Source organism: Delphinus delphis, chromosome X (genome assembly GCF_949987515.2).
Source record: "Delphinus delphis chromosome X, mDelDel1.2, whole genome shotgun sequence".
In the NCBI taxonomy this organism is placed as follows: Eukaryota; Metazoa; Chordata; class Mammalia; order Artiodactyla; family Delphinidae; genus Delphinus; species Delphinus delphis.
In genome coordinates this window covers 112072692-112088011 of record NC_082704.1, presented here as the reverse complement: position 1 = coordinate 112088011, position 15320 = coordinate 112072692, and the positions used below count along the sequence as shown (strand labels likewise).

Below are 15320 nucleotides of genomic sequence, written 5' to 3'. Positions count from 1 at the left end.
TGAGAACTTTCTGACATCATGGACTAAACTGCATTGTATTAATATTCTAGTCTTCTAGTTCTATGACAGACAAAAAAATGCATGAGCACAAAACCCCAAAGTAAAACAAAACAGGGAGAAGCTTAGAAAACTAAATATGGAACTCAGCTCTAACAGCTGAATGGAGAAAGGAATTCGAATAATTTAAAAATCACAAGTGGATGTAAAGTGTAAAGAAATGGAAACTTACAGACTATTTAAAACCTGGAATTGCTGACTGTTCAGAAACGACACAGATGGATCAAGAGTGGTGAACAGCCAGAAAGGATTGTGGATGGATCTGCATTGCTTTAGCGGCTCCCCGTGCCACCTGTCTCTGAGGACAGCCAGACAATTTGGTATGGAACAAGGCTAATGCTGGCAGCAGATCCAGTGACGGTAACCAGCCTAACGGTAGATCCTTCCACTGGGTTTGCAATGACGAACTATGCCCCAGAAGTCTGGTGGCTCTTATTGATTTGGGCACCCTAATGCCCCATTGTGCAGCCAGTTAAAAGGCTTGAAATGTGCGTTCATGAGTACTCTCAGAAGATACATCCCAACCTGCCCAATAGCCTTTCATCTCTGGAGAGTGGATTCAATGTCACTGAATCCAGGGTTGCCATGCATCATAGGAAAACAAGACTGTTGCAGTGCCGGCCTCCAGAGGGAGTTCCTCTAGGTCATGGTTGAGGCACGAGGATGGGTGGGGAGTGGGGGTGAGGAAAGCCCCCACCGTTGCTGCCTGTGTGGTACGTGTCCTGACCACCTGCAAAGATGACCCGAGAGCTGGTTGGGGTCAGGGTGACTCCAACATGACTGGACAGGCTTGTTGGACACACTCAGTGATGGCTTGCCCAACGCCAGCAGTTATAATGGCCTGCTCAGTTGAGTCAGGAGGCTTATTCTCTGCCACCTGGCCCTGAGCCCCTGTACACTCTCGTCATATTTCCTTGATCTCGAAACCTCCTTTCCCAATGAGAGAGCCACACTGCTAGCAAGGACCACCAGGCTCAGGGTGACCAGGGTCTGCTGGCAGCTGTGCTGTTGTGCTGACGTCCTCTTCCAGTGCATCCGTGATCATAGCAAAGGCTTTAAAGATGGCATTCAGGGGTCCAGCCAAAGTGATAATTCTCTCAGCACAGTTCCCTTTGGAGATGTCGATATGTACACCACTCTCCCCACGCATCTTCTTAACTGATTCTCTGTTCTTTCTGATGAGGCTGCCAACTTCCTTTCCATGCATAAAGAGCTGTATGGTGAAAGTGACATTCGATCCACTTGCAATCATACCCTCCATCCGCCCCTGTTGCCTTCTTGACAACCCCTCTTGTTCCTCCTCTGGCCTTCTACCCTTCCCCTTCCCACCCACTCCCCTTTTCTTCTCCAGCCTACAGTTTTTGGCTTTGACCACTACCAGTGACCAATGACTTGACCATTTCAAGTCTAGCTCCTTGGAATACCGCTGGACATAGAGACATATTATTACAGGTGTCACACAAAGCACTAAGCATAAAAGGAAAAAACGGGTACATTTGATTACGTTTAAATGAAGAACTTCTGTTCAACAAAAGACCCCATTAGGAAAGAGAAAAAACGAGCCGAAGAGCAAGAGAATACATTTGCAACTCCTGTACCCAACAAAGGACTTCTATCTAGAATAGATAAAGAACTCCTATGCATTAAGAAAGACATAGAAACTCTGTAAAGAAGTGAGCAAAAGGCTTGAACATGAGCTGCACAAAAGAGGCTATACAAATGACCAGTAAACATAATGAAATGTGCTCAACCTCCTTACTGAACAGAGAAATGCAAATTCAAAACTCCACTGCCCATTGAGTAGATTGGCAAAAATGAAAACATCTGACATCACCAACTGTAACCTAGGACGTGGAGCAACTGGAACTCTCGCACACTGATGATAGGAGTGTCAGTTGGTACCCTTTCCCTCAATTTGGGAAAGAGTTTGACATCTGTTGAAGTTGAAGATACTTACACCCTCTGCCCCTCCAATGCATACTGTGTAATTCCATTTTTATAGCTTTCAAAAATAGACAAAGCAAGTGTATCATTTAGGTATATATACTAGGTGGCAAAAGAATAAAACACTGCAAGGAAGTTATTACCATAAAGTCTGGGAAATGGTTCCCTCTGGAGAGGAACCAGGAAATTGTAATGGCCCAGGAATGCACGGGTCTGGTGGAGGTGTTGACAATGATCTACTTCTTGAGCAGGATGGTAGTTTAAAGAGTATTTGGTCTACAGTAATTCATTATGCTGCCTGTTTCTGCTTCATGTACTTCTCCGTATGTGTGCTGTATTTCACTGTAAGAAAGTTAAAAAAAAAAACTTTCTCAAAGTGTTTTCTGAGAAACGTTGCGTAATGAGGTCTTAATATATGTTACTCACAAAAAGGATTCTGTGGTCAAGTACATCTCAGCACTGGAATAAGTGAAGACAAACAGGTCTTTAATATGCCAAGGTACATTGTGAAATTCCAAGAAGGATCAAGAGTATACAATAATTTATGTGACCACGGCACCCTTTTCCTAAGGGAGGTTTTACAGAGCATATACTTAGGAGAAGTAGATGGAAAAAAGTCATAGAGCAAGTTTCAGTTTCATGAGCCAGTTGACCTGATCCAACCAAAGGCTTTCAGGAGCTTTATGCAAAGCGTGAAATGCAAAATAGCAAACAAATGAAGTTTTAGGTGGCGCTGAACTGGAGGCTCTCACTATTGCTAAAATCCTCATCATTTCAAGTGTCAGACCCCAAACGCTGAAGGGGTTAGCCCATCCCCATCCCCCTCCTCTGTAGTTATGTTTGTTCCAGTTTTCACAGTCACCATGATGTAACTGTGTGTCTGTGGATGGATGGACCAACTGGTGTTCGCGCACTTCTCTTTATGTCGATGTCCATCACAGCTGTTTATAAACAAAATCGTTCTGATGGAATCCAACTTCTGCCCCAGTGCTGGTGCTGCAACCCTGCTCTCACTGGGACACTGGGTCAGTCAGCTTTCACTGTGTAACAAACCACCCCACAGAGACCTAGTGGCTTAAAACAACAACCACAATTTTGTGCTCTGGAAATTTGGACTGGGCTCAGGTGGATGAGTCTTCTGCTGGTCTCAACTAGGTGTCACTCACATGTGTCTGCAGGCAGCTGCTGGGTCAGCTAGGATGTTGGCTGGCTGTTAGCTGAGGCAGCCATTTGAGTTCCAGCCATGGTTTTCTCTTATTCATCAGGCAGCCCTAGATGGGCTTGTTCACATGGCAGCTATAACAAGAGTCCTAAGAATAGCAGGAGAGAGATAGCCCCAATGTGCACGTGTTTTTCAAGTCTTTGCTAGCATCACATTTGTTATTGTGCTGTCGATCAGACAATCACATGGCCAAGTCTAGAGTCAGAGTAGAAGGAGACTACCCAAGGGTATGGATACAGAGAGACTTAAACAAATTGGGAGCCATTGCTACATCAATCTGCCACAGGTACTTCGGGCATCATAGTCATTCATTATCAAAACTATCTCTCAAACTGCACTGACTTACGGTACCTCTGATACCAGTCGAATTCACTACTGAGTTGTATTTTTAAAAACAGATGTGTTCATCAGCCTTTTAAAGGAATGATCCAAATAGGAAAGCTTGATTAAAATAGAGATCGATTACATTTTCAAAGATATGACGAAATGTAAACGGTTTCCCCTAAGGAAAGTATGCAAGATGATTGTTCAAGGAGAAATTTAATTACAACCTAAAAAACACAGGGATTCTTGCAGATACAAATTATCGTTAGATTGTATTCGTTACAGAAATACAAAAATGATGACCTTTCCTTTAGTTTCACTTGTTTTTATTTAACAAACTCTGTTCCTTGGCTTTTTTCAGCATGACTCTGTTTAATTGTCGCAGACTTGAAATTATTATCTAAGCCTGCACATATTAATCCTGTCTGTTGGAAGAAAAGAAGCCTGTCATGTGGGGTAATTATGGCTGCGGGGGGCAGTAATGAATGGGCCTGCTTTCTGTTGTCCTCAAGCATCGACAATCGATGGCTGTGGCCATGCTGAGTTGGGAAAGGATCACATCTCTAAGTCACAGCAGTATTGGGGGGTAATTTCTCAGGAAATGACAAGGATCATTAGGTAACTCCAGATGGCATTACCAATCTTGATTCCATTTGACCACCTGAGGCCACCATCTTGTACTGATTTTACACTATCAAGACCACAAGAAAGGTTTGTCACTAAGAATTTTGGACACTCAGTTCTGTCTTCCATGGCAGAGTTCTCCTTTTTCTTTGCTTTGGATGACATTGAAGTCTATGGGTAATTTAGAATGTGATGAAATCATAGTTTCTAAACTTTTTATTGCTAAATTGAGATGATGATGGTGATAGAGAGGAGCAGCTCTTGCCAAGTTCTTGACAAGAATCGTATCATTTAGTCTTCACAATGCCCTCTTATCTCTATTTGACACCAGGAGATTAACTGACTTGCCCAAGGACCCACGACTTGTAAATGGTGGCGACAGAATTTGAACCCAGGTCTAATCTGACTCTGAAGTTCTGCTTTTAACGAGTCAGCCACACCACCCCCCTTCTGAGAGCTGGCTAGGTATGTCTGAGCCTCCTCCCCCTCCTCACCTATACTTCTGTTGAGCATTCGCTGTTCGTAGAGTGTACAGAACTGTGCTAGAAATGTGGTATAAAAAATGCCTCTTGTGCAGTAGAATATGGGATAAACAACCTTATAAATAGCTTTCTCTTGGTGCTGGTCTTGGTGGAGAGGGAAAGCAGAAATTATAAGAACCTTGTCAACTGGCAAACCTGTTTTTAGGTAGAGGTTTCACACCGTCCACCTCCCTCAACACATCCCTCTCAGAGAGTTGATAGCAAGCAACATGATGGAACCATTGACAGCTAGCACATCTTCACCACCACATCCACCCTCGCACTTTATTGCTTGATGAAACTGTATGAAGTTAGGAAACCCAAGAGAGACCAGGGAGCATGCTGGATATCTCATAGCTGTAACTTTCAGATACCAAATCATTAAGAAATGACCTTGCATATTTACATAGAGTTTTGCCTCTGTCTTATGCCAGTTAAAGGCACAGACTCAGGAAACAGACTGCTTGGGATCAACCACAGATCTGCCATTTTACTAGCTGTGTGACCTTGCACAAGTTATTAAACCACTCTGAGCCTCACTTTCCTCAGCCAGAAAAAGGAAATGATAATAGTGTTCTTTGTAAAAGAATACTATTTTGCAAAAGAATGCAAAACATGTAGTGCCTTGGCACGTAGCAAGTGCTATTTAAATGTTAGCTATTAATACTGTTACTCTGTTAAACAGCTTAAATCAGGTATAGGGTTTCATTTTCTTTATTTAAAAATTTTAAAAAGCAATTAAAAATTTTTTTATGTTCCTGGTGGCAGCCAGTTATTTTATTTAGAAAGGTGCATTCAGCATGCAGCGGTTGTACGCTAGGTATATTTTGGAATAAGTTTGTCAGTTAGATATTGATTTACGTACATTAAGATCATTCAAACGGCTAATGATTTTCTTTTATTTTTTCTATTTTTTCCTTCAATTTTTTTATTGAAGTATAGTTGATGTACAATATTATGTAAGTTACAGGTATATAACATAGTGATCACAGATTTAAAGATTATATTCCATTTATAGTTACTACAAAATACTGGTTATATTCTCTGCTGTACAGTACATCCTTGTAGCTTATTTATTTCATACATAATAGTTTGTACCTCCCAATCCCCCACCCCCATATGGCCCCTTCCCCCTTCCCTCTCCCCACTGGTAACCGCTAGTTTGTTCTCTATTTCTGTGAGTCTGTTTCTTTTTTGTTATATTCACTAGTTTCTTTTATTTCTTAGATTCCACATATAAGTGATATCATGCAGTATTTATCTTTCTCTGACTTATGTCACTTAGCATAATGCCCTCCATGTATATTCATGTTGTTGCACATGGCAAAATTTCATTCTTTTTTATGGCTAATATTCCATTGTATATGTGCCACATCTTCTTTATCCATTCTCCTGTTGATGGACATTTAGGTTGCTTCCATATCTTGGCAATTGTATATAACGCTGCTATGAACATTGGGGTGCATGTATCTTTTCGAATTAGTGTTTTCATTTTTTTCGGATATATACCCAGGAGTGGAATTGCTGGGTCATATGGTAGTTCTGTTTTTAGTTTCTTGAGAAAACTCCATGCTGTTTTCCACAGTAGTTGCACCAATTTACATTCCTACCAACAGTGCACGCATACCAACAGAGGCTTCCCTTTTCTCCACATCCTCACCAACATTTGTTACTTGCGTTCTTTTTGATGGTAGCCATTCTGACAGGTGTGAGGTGATACCTCATTGTGGTTTTGATTTTCATTTCCCTGATGATTAACTGTGTCAAGCATCTTTTCATATGACTCCTGGCCATCCGCATTTCCTCTTTGGAAAAATGCCTATTCAGGTCTTCTGCCCATTTTAAAACTAGGTTGTTTGGTTTTTTGATGTTGAGTTGTATGAGCTGCTTATATATTTTGGATATTAACCCTTTATCAGTCATATCGTCAGAAAATATTTTCTCTCATTCAGTAGGTTGTCTTTTTGTTTTGCCAATGGTTTCCTTTGCTGTGCAAAAGCTTTTAAGTTTAATTCAGTTCCATTTGTTTATGTTTGCTTTTATTTCCTTTGCTTTGGGAAACATATCCAAAAAATATTGCTATAATTTATGTCAAACAGTATTCTGCATGTGTTTTCCTCTAGGAGTTTTAGAGTATCTGGTCTTACATTTAGATCTTGGATCCATTTTGAATTTATCTTTGTATATGATGTTAGAGAATGTTCTAATTACATTCTTTTACATGTAGCTGTCCAGTTTTCCCAGGACCACTTATTGAAGAGACTGTCTTTTCTCCATTGTATTGGTAGATTCTTGCCTCCTTTGTTGTAGATTAATGGACCATAGGAGCCTGGGTTTATTTCTGGGCTTTATATCCTCTTCCACTGATCTATGTGTCTGTTTTTGTGGCAGTGCCATACTGTTTTGATGACTATAGCTTTGTAGTATAGTCTGAAGTGAGAGAGCATGACTCCTCCAGCTCTGTTCTTCTTTCTCAAGATTGTTGAGGCTAGTCAGGGTCTTTTGTATTTCCATACAACTTTTAAAATTATTTGTTCTAGTTTTTTGAAAAGCGCCGTTGGTATTTTGATAGGGATTGCATTGAATCTGTAGATTGCCTTGGGTAGTGTGGTCATTTTAATAATATTAATTCTTCCAGTCCATGAACATGGTATATCTTCCAATGGTTTGTGTCATCTTCAATTTCTTTCATCTCTGTCTTATAGTTTTCTGAGTACAGGTCTTTTACCTCCTTAGATTTATTCCTAGGTATTTTATTCTTTTTGATGTGATGGTAAATGGGATTGTTTCTTTAATTTCTCTTTCTGGTAGTTCATTGTTGGCATGTAGAAATGCAGCAGATGTCTGGGTATTACTTTTGTATACTGCGACTTAATCAAATTCATTCATATGCTCTAGTACTTTTCTGGTGGAGTCTTTAGGATTTTCTATGTATAGTATCCTGTCATCTGCAAACAGTGACGGTTTTATTTCTTCCTTTCCAATTTGGATTGCTTTTATCAGCAGTATGCTATTAAACAACCAATGTGTCACTAAAGAAATCAGAAAATATCTGGAGACAAATGAAAACAAAAACACAAAGATCCAAAATCTGTGGGATGCAGCAAAAGCAGTTCTAAGAGGGAAGTTTATAGCGATACAAGTTTACCTTATAGCGATACAAGTTTACCTCAGGAAACAAGAAAAATCTCAAATAAACAATCTAACCTTACACCTAAAGGAATTAAAAAAAAGAAGAACAAACAAAGCCTAAAGTTAGTAGAATGAAAGAAATCATAAAGATCAGAGCAGAAATAAATGAAATAGAGTCTAAAAAGACAAAAGTAAAGATCAATGAAACTACAAGCTTGTTCTTTGAAAAGGTAAAGAAAATTGATAAACCTTTACCCAGACTCCTCAAGAAAAAAAGGGAGAGGGCGCAAATAAAATCAGAAATGAAAAAGGAGAAGTTACAACCAACACCACAGAAATACAAAGGATCCTAAGAGACTACTACGAACAAGTATATGCCAATAAAATAGACAACGAAGAAGAAATGGACAAATTCTTAGAAATGTACAATCCCCCAAGACTGAACCAGGAAGATATAGAAAATATGAACAGACCAATTACCAGTAATGAAATTAAATTAGTAATTTAAAATCTCCCAACAAACAAAAGTCCAGGTCCAGATGGCTTCACAGGTGAAATCTACCAAACATTCACAGAAGTTAACACCTATCCTTCTGAAACTATTCCAAAAAATTGCAGAGGAAGAAATGCTTCCAAATTAATTAGCCGAGGCCGACATCACCCTGATACCCCAACCAGACAAAGATATCACAAAAAAATGAAAATTACAGGCCAGTATCACTGATGAACTTTGATGCAAAAATCCTCAGCAAAATATTAGCAACCTGAATCCAACAATACCCTAAAAGGCTCATGCACCATGATCAAGTGGGATTTATCCCAGGGATGCAAGGAGTTTTCATTATCTACAAATCAGTCAGTGTGGTACACCACATTAACAAGTTGAAGCACAAAAACCGTATGGTCATCTCCATAGATGGAGAAAAAGCTTTTAACAAAATTTAACATCCATTTATGATAAAAAAAACTCTCCAGAAAGTGGGCATAGAGGGAACATACCTCAACATAATAAAGACCAAATATGACAAACCTACAGCTAACATCATACTCAATGGTGAAAAGCTGAAAGCATTTCCTCTCATATCAGGAATAAGAGAAGGATGCCCACTCACGACCCTTTTTTTTCTAATATAAATTTATTTATTTTATTTTTGGCTGCGTTGGGTCTTCATTGCTGCATGCAGCCTTTCTCTAGTTGTGGCGAGCGGGGGCTACTGTTTGTTGTGGTGCGCGGGCTTCTCATTGCGGTGGCTTCTCTTGTTGTGGAGCATGGGCTCTAGGCGCGCGGGCTTCAGTAGTGACTTGTGGGCTCTTGAGTGCAGGCTCAGTAGTTGTGGCTCAAGGGCTTAGTTGCTCCGCGACATGTGGGATCTTCCCATGGGCTCTAACCCATGTCTCCTGCATTGGCAGGCAGATTCTTAACCACTGAGCCACCAGGGAAGCCCCTCGACACTTTTATTCAACATAGTAGTGTTGGAAGTTCTAGCCATAACAATTAGACAAGAAAAAGAAATTTAAAACTTTTAAATAGAAAAGGCGGTTTTTTTCTTATTTTAAGAGTAATGCGTGTTCATTGTAAAAGTATAGAAAATACAGTCATAAAAAATTGCCTTAAAATTGTCAGTGTTCAATATTTAAATATAGCAAACCAGAACTTAGTAGCTTGAAACAATAATCCATTTTTACTTGATAATTCTGTGGGTTGGCAGGTTGGGCTTAGCGTATCTATGTAGTCTTTTGGAGGCTTGGTTGGGGCTGGATGGTGGAGCATGACCTCACTCACAGCCTGCAGTTGGCAGGCTGTTGGCCACGGCACCTCAGATTTCCTCCACGTGACCTATTCATGTGATGTTCACCTGCTGGAGAATAAACAGACTGTTCTCCTATTCACACGGTGGTTTCAGGATTCCAAGTGCAGCAACAAGAGTCTGAGCGCAAGAGCCCGAGCATTTCTCAGGCCTCTGCTAGTACCATATCTGCTGATGTCCCCTTGGCCAAACAAGCGACATGGCTAAGTAAGAACAAATTCAAGGGATCAGGACAGACATTTCACCTTTTGATCTGAGGAGAGCCAAAGTCACATTCCAAAGGTACAGGCATGCAGAGATAGGAGAAATTTATTGCTATTTTTAGCAATTCACCACAGATAAATACTGTTAAAATTACATATATATAAAATACATGTATGTGTATGTGTGTGTTATACGTTTACATGTGTTTCACACATAGAAATACATGGAAAAATATATGCCCAAACAAAAGTGATCTTATTAAACATTTTGTACCTTCCCCCCCCCATTGATGACTTCCTAAGGTCATTTTAATGTCCTCATTTTAAGATGTGCATAATACTACATTGTATAGACTTACCATGAAATATTTAACCCAAGTCTCTTGTACGACTTTTAGGTTGTTTCCAATTTTGCAATAAACTGAATATGTAGAGTTTTCTACGTTTTTCTCATTAGTTCGTTATTTTGACCTCTGACATATTGTAAGAATACTCTACTGAAAGATTGCATCCAGAGATAATATTCAAAATACTCAACAACACTGTAGATCCTGATGTTAGCATGGAGCAAGGTCCTGAGGATAATCCTTTAATTGCTAGATTCGGAGGTCCAGGTCCCAAGGGAGAGGGCCGTGCAGGTGGGGTAGCGGGTGCTACTCACGGTGGTTAGTGGTGGGATAACTGTTATTTACTTTCACAACCATACTAAATATCAGCCACAGAGAAGTGTGTGGGAATGTCTGTTTCCCATCACCTCTCCAGCTGTCGATGTCGTCCGTCTTTTTAATCTTTGCCAACCTGACCCGTGATAACAACAAAAATAATACCATCTTTATATTGAATTTTCCTAATCACAAGTGAGGGCTCTTTTTTTTTTTTTTTTTTTTTGAGGGCTCTTTTTTATGTCTCATCACCATTTGTACTGGGTTGTTATCGTTGATTTCAGTGAATCACCTGTTTACGTCATCGGTCCATTTTTCTTTGAAATGTTACTCTTTTAATTGGAAAGCTGATATTTATTGATGCCTTACAATGTGTCACTATTCTAAGCCCTTAATAGGCATTATCTATTTTAATATTCATCATGACCCTATGAAGTTATTATTATTCCCATTTTAGAGATGTAAAAATAGAGGCAGAGGTGCAGTAATGTGTCCACCAGGATCTTGTTTGTAAGTGCTGAAGCCAGGATTCAAAACCAAGCAGGCAGATCCCATAACTCAGGTTCTTAATCATTCTTATCTATTCTATTGCTCCTGCAGTATTTACTTATAAGAGCTTTTTACATAGGGATATTAATTTTTTAATACGTATTGTACATTTTTCCTAGTTTGTCCTACTACTTTTTACTTTCCTTATTGTGGTGTTTGCTATACAGAAATTTAAAAATCTTATGGATGCGCTTTTCTATATGAAGTTTTCAGCTTGATAGAGGTTTAATTGAGAAATAAAATTGTAATATATTTAAAGTGTACAAAGTGATGATTTGATATATGTATACATTGTGAAAGGATTCTGACTATTGAGTTAATTAACACGTTCATCACCTCACATATTTACCTTTTCTTTGGTGAGAACACTTAAGTTCTACTCTCAGCAAATTTCAGTTATACCATACAGTATTATCAACTAGTTACCATGTTATACATTAGATCCTTAGAGCTTATTCATCTTATAACTGATAGTTGTATACAGTTTAGGAATATTTAATATGGTCAAATATCTCAGGCTTTTTTCTTAGTGGATTTTGTCTGTAATATCATTCTCGGATGTTTCCTATCTAAAGGATATAAAAATATTCATGTATATTTTCTTCTATATAGAGCTTCAAAATTGCCTGTATTAACAAAATATACATGCTTAGGCCCCAACTCAGACCTGTTGAATCAGAATTTGTACAACGAGAACTAGATGTTTATGCTTTTAAAAAGATACACAAAGTTACAGTCCAGAGGACTGCAAATACACACATTTATCTCTTTTTATTTCCCTAAACACATGACATTGAAGAAATAATAAATTAAGAATATGTCCACAAAATCAGTTCCAGATGGGTTAAAAAGTTAGTTGTGAAATCCCAAACTTAACTTTTAGAACAACACATAGGAGAATATCTGTATTAGTCAGAGTTCTCTAGAGAAATGGAACCAGTGGGATGTGTGTGTGTGTGTGTGTGTGTGTGTACGTGTGTGTGTGTCTGTGTGTGTGTGTGTGTAAGTGTGTGTATGTGTGTGTGTGTGTGTGTATGTAAATACTCTTGATGTATGTGTGTGAAATATATACGTGTGTGTGTGTGCGTGTGTATATATGTATGTATAAGAGAGAGAGAGATTGATTGATTTAGTTATTTTAAGGAATTGACTGACACAATTCTAGGGGCGGGACTGGAAAGTCTAAAATCCCCAGGGCAGCCCAGCAGGTTGGAAATTCTGGCAAGAATTTGTGTTACAGTCTTGAATCTGAAGATGGTTTGGAGGCCAAATTCCTTCTTCCTTGAGGAAGCTCAGTCTTTCAAGGCTTTCACCTGATTCGATAAGGCCCACGCACGCTATGGATGGTAATCTCCTTTAGCAAAGTCTACTGACGTAGATGTCAAATCACATTTGTAAAATACCTTCACAGCAATATCTAGACTGGCGTTTGACCAAATAACCGGGCACCATAGCCTAGCCACGTTGAAAACTTAACCATCACAATAGCTTTATGACCCTGTGGTAGGGAAGGATTTTTAAGCAAGATACACACAGGCCTTGATAAATGGCTTGAACAGAGGAAAAATGTTGTGTTTTCCTACCTGTGCCTTTCTTCCCCTTCATGTGAGATGCCCCCAGCAGAGCAGAATCCGTATGAGATAATATGCTTCATGGGATTATTACAGCTTGCTTCTCTGCCAAAGAGCTCTTTTCTTTCTTTCACTTCTGTGATTCCAGGTAAACACCAAGAGACACAGTGCAAGAACATAAAAGAGACAAGTGTGTTTTAATTTAGGTTCCAGAAACCTAGATATTATCTGTGGTGCTACAGTATCCCAAGCCAAAATGCCAAACACGGATGGATCTATTGTGGCCCTAACTTAAAACAAGCCTGATTTCTTTTTTTAAAATGCGACCTCAAAACACAGCTCAGCAGACGTGATTAGGAATGTATTATATGCCTAACCAGAAAACAAAACGCTACTCGCTACAGTGGACTTGAAAATTGTCTTGCTATTAATAGATCTCCCGGATGGTATGATCTCTTGGATTTGATATGTTCAGATTTCGGCAGCCGCTGAGGACTGAAAACAAGACGTTCCATGTGTTATTACTTAATAAAGAAACTAGGCCATGAAGTAGCCCTTTGGTCATTTTTTTAAAAAAGATTTTGAAGAGCCCAATTCCATCTTTAATAAGTCCTTGTCGCCAGGTATGTTTGCCACAACAGCAATGTGATTAGCAGACTCCTTCTCCAGAGCTGTGTGAAATTGAGAGCAACTTGGGGAACCTGTTACTTTCATCTCTCCATCTGGCACAGATGCCTCAAACACTGTACACCTGCAACAAATATTTGCTGAATCGAGAAGCATCCCTCTCTTTCCTTTTTATTTTGAGGGCCTGACACTGAGCTACTGATTCAAATGTTTAGATTGAGGACCTTGGCGAACATATCTGTTGGACAGAGAACACCATTTTCAAGAGTTTAAGATAACACTGGGGGCTTCCCTGGTGGCGCAGTGGTTAAGAATCCGCCTGCTGGGGTTCCCCAGTGGTGCAGTGGTTGAGAGTCCGCCTGCCGATGCAGGGGACGCGGGTTCGTGCCCCGGTCCGGGAAGATCCCACATGCCGCGGAGCGGCTGGGCGCGTGAGCCATGGCGGCTGAGCCTGCGCGTCCGGAGCCTGTGCTCCGCAACAGGAGAGGCCACAACAGTGAGAGGCCCGCGTACCGGTAACAAAAAAAAAAAAAAAAAAGAATCCGCCTGCCAATGCAGGGGACACGGTCCAGGAAGATCCCACATGCCGCGGAGCTACTAAGCCCATGCACCACAACTACTGAGCCCACATGCCTAGAGCCCGTGCTCCGCAACAAGAGAAGCCACCGCAATGAGAAGCCCGCCCACGGCAATGAAGAGTAGCCCCCGCTCGCCACAACTAGAGAAAGCCCGCACGCTGTAACGAAGACGCAACGCAGCCAAAAATAAATAAATAAATTTAAGATAACACTGATCTCTTCTGATATGCTCAAAATATTTAAAAATGTTTAATTGGATATTGCTGCCCACTCGTCTCTTTAAAAACAAAGTTTAAAAAAAGAGATTACAAACAAAAAACAAACAAGGAGAAGAAGCTTTAGAGGATTTTAGGGTTTGGGTTTTTTATTTCAAGAAATACTTGTTTTAGGTTGGATTCCACAGTAGTAGACTCTGAGATGAAGGTTCATAAAAACCAGTATGGAAATGGAACTGGAAAGGGAAGAACTCCAAGGAGGGGTGATACATCAAGCCAAGTCCCCGGGAGGGTAACCTCGCTGAGTCCTGGTCTGGGGATAGTGTAATTCCTCATCAGGGGATGAGGGAGCTGGAGTAGTTACAGGCCCGCATCCCCCGCCATGATAATCAGTGGTTCAGAACTCACCGCACCATAGATTCCCAGGCACTTCTGTACCTCCTTGCATAGACAAAGTGGGTTCTAGCAGCCTGAGGACTTTCCTCCAGCAAAGAAATGCAGGCTCCAGCTGGAGGGGGGTGGGGAGTGACAGATGTGCATGAAGATGGTGAAGGCCTCTAAGGGGACATGTGCAAACCTCCGACAGCATCTGCCTCACTGTGAAACTAGGGATAGTTTGTCAAGGCCTCTCCACAAATTCAGAGCAGGCCTAGGGACGAAGGGAAGGAGGGGTACTGTGTCCCTGATGTAAGGTTTGCGGCAAGTCACCATCTTTTCTCCGGTGTCTCCCCTGGTTGAGTCAGTAGGAAGGAGGTTAAAGAGGAGTGTGGTTTGAAGACAGAGAGCTCTGTGGTCCTTTCCTCATGGGGCAGCCCCACCAATAGATCCCAAAGGCCGGGAGGCGGTGGACAGCGCGCAGGTCTGGAGAACAGACAAAAAGTCAATCCTGAAGGGGATACTTGGGTCAAAGACAGGAAAATGGGCTCAAGCCAGGGCTTCACTGGGGAGAAGAAGGAAAAGGGGATTGGGGAAAATGCTGGCACTGGAATAACCATTCTTTTAATTATAATATGATTATAAAGCTATATTTAACAGCATATATAATAATGTAATATATGAATTATTTAAATAACTGTAATACATATCGAATGCACATTATCCACATTTCAAGTACTTAATAGCCACATGGGGCTAGCAGCTACTGTATTAGACAGTGTAGCTCTAGAACATTCCATCATCACAGAAAGTTCTGTTGGACAGTGCTTACTAGAGCTTACTGAATGGATTAAGGGTCAAGATGTAATGGGCCTCATTCTCATCTCAGACTCTCATTTTCTTCCTTC

General features: G+C 40.5%; 1 pseudogene; it reads right to left on the bottom strand.

Moving 5' to 3' along the window:
- Window positions 1-329: 329 nt before the first annotated feature.
- Window positions 330-1318, bottom strand: LOC132418260 (poly(rC)-binding protein 2 pseudogene; annotated as a pseudogene).
- Between the last annotated feature and the right edge of the window lie 14002 nt (window positions 1319-15320).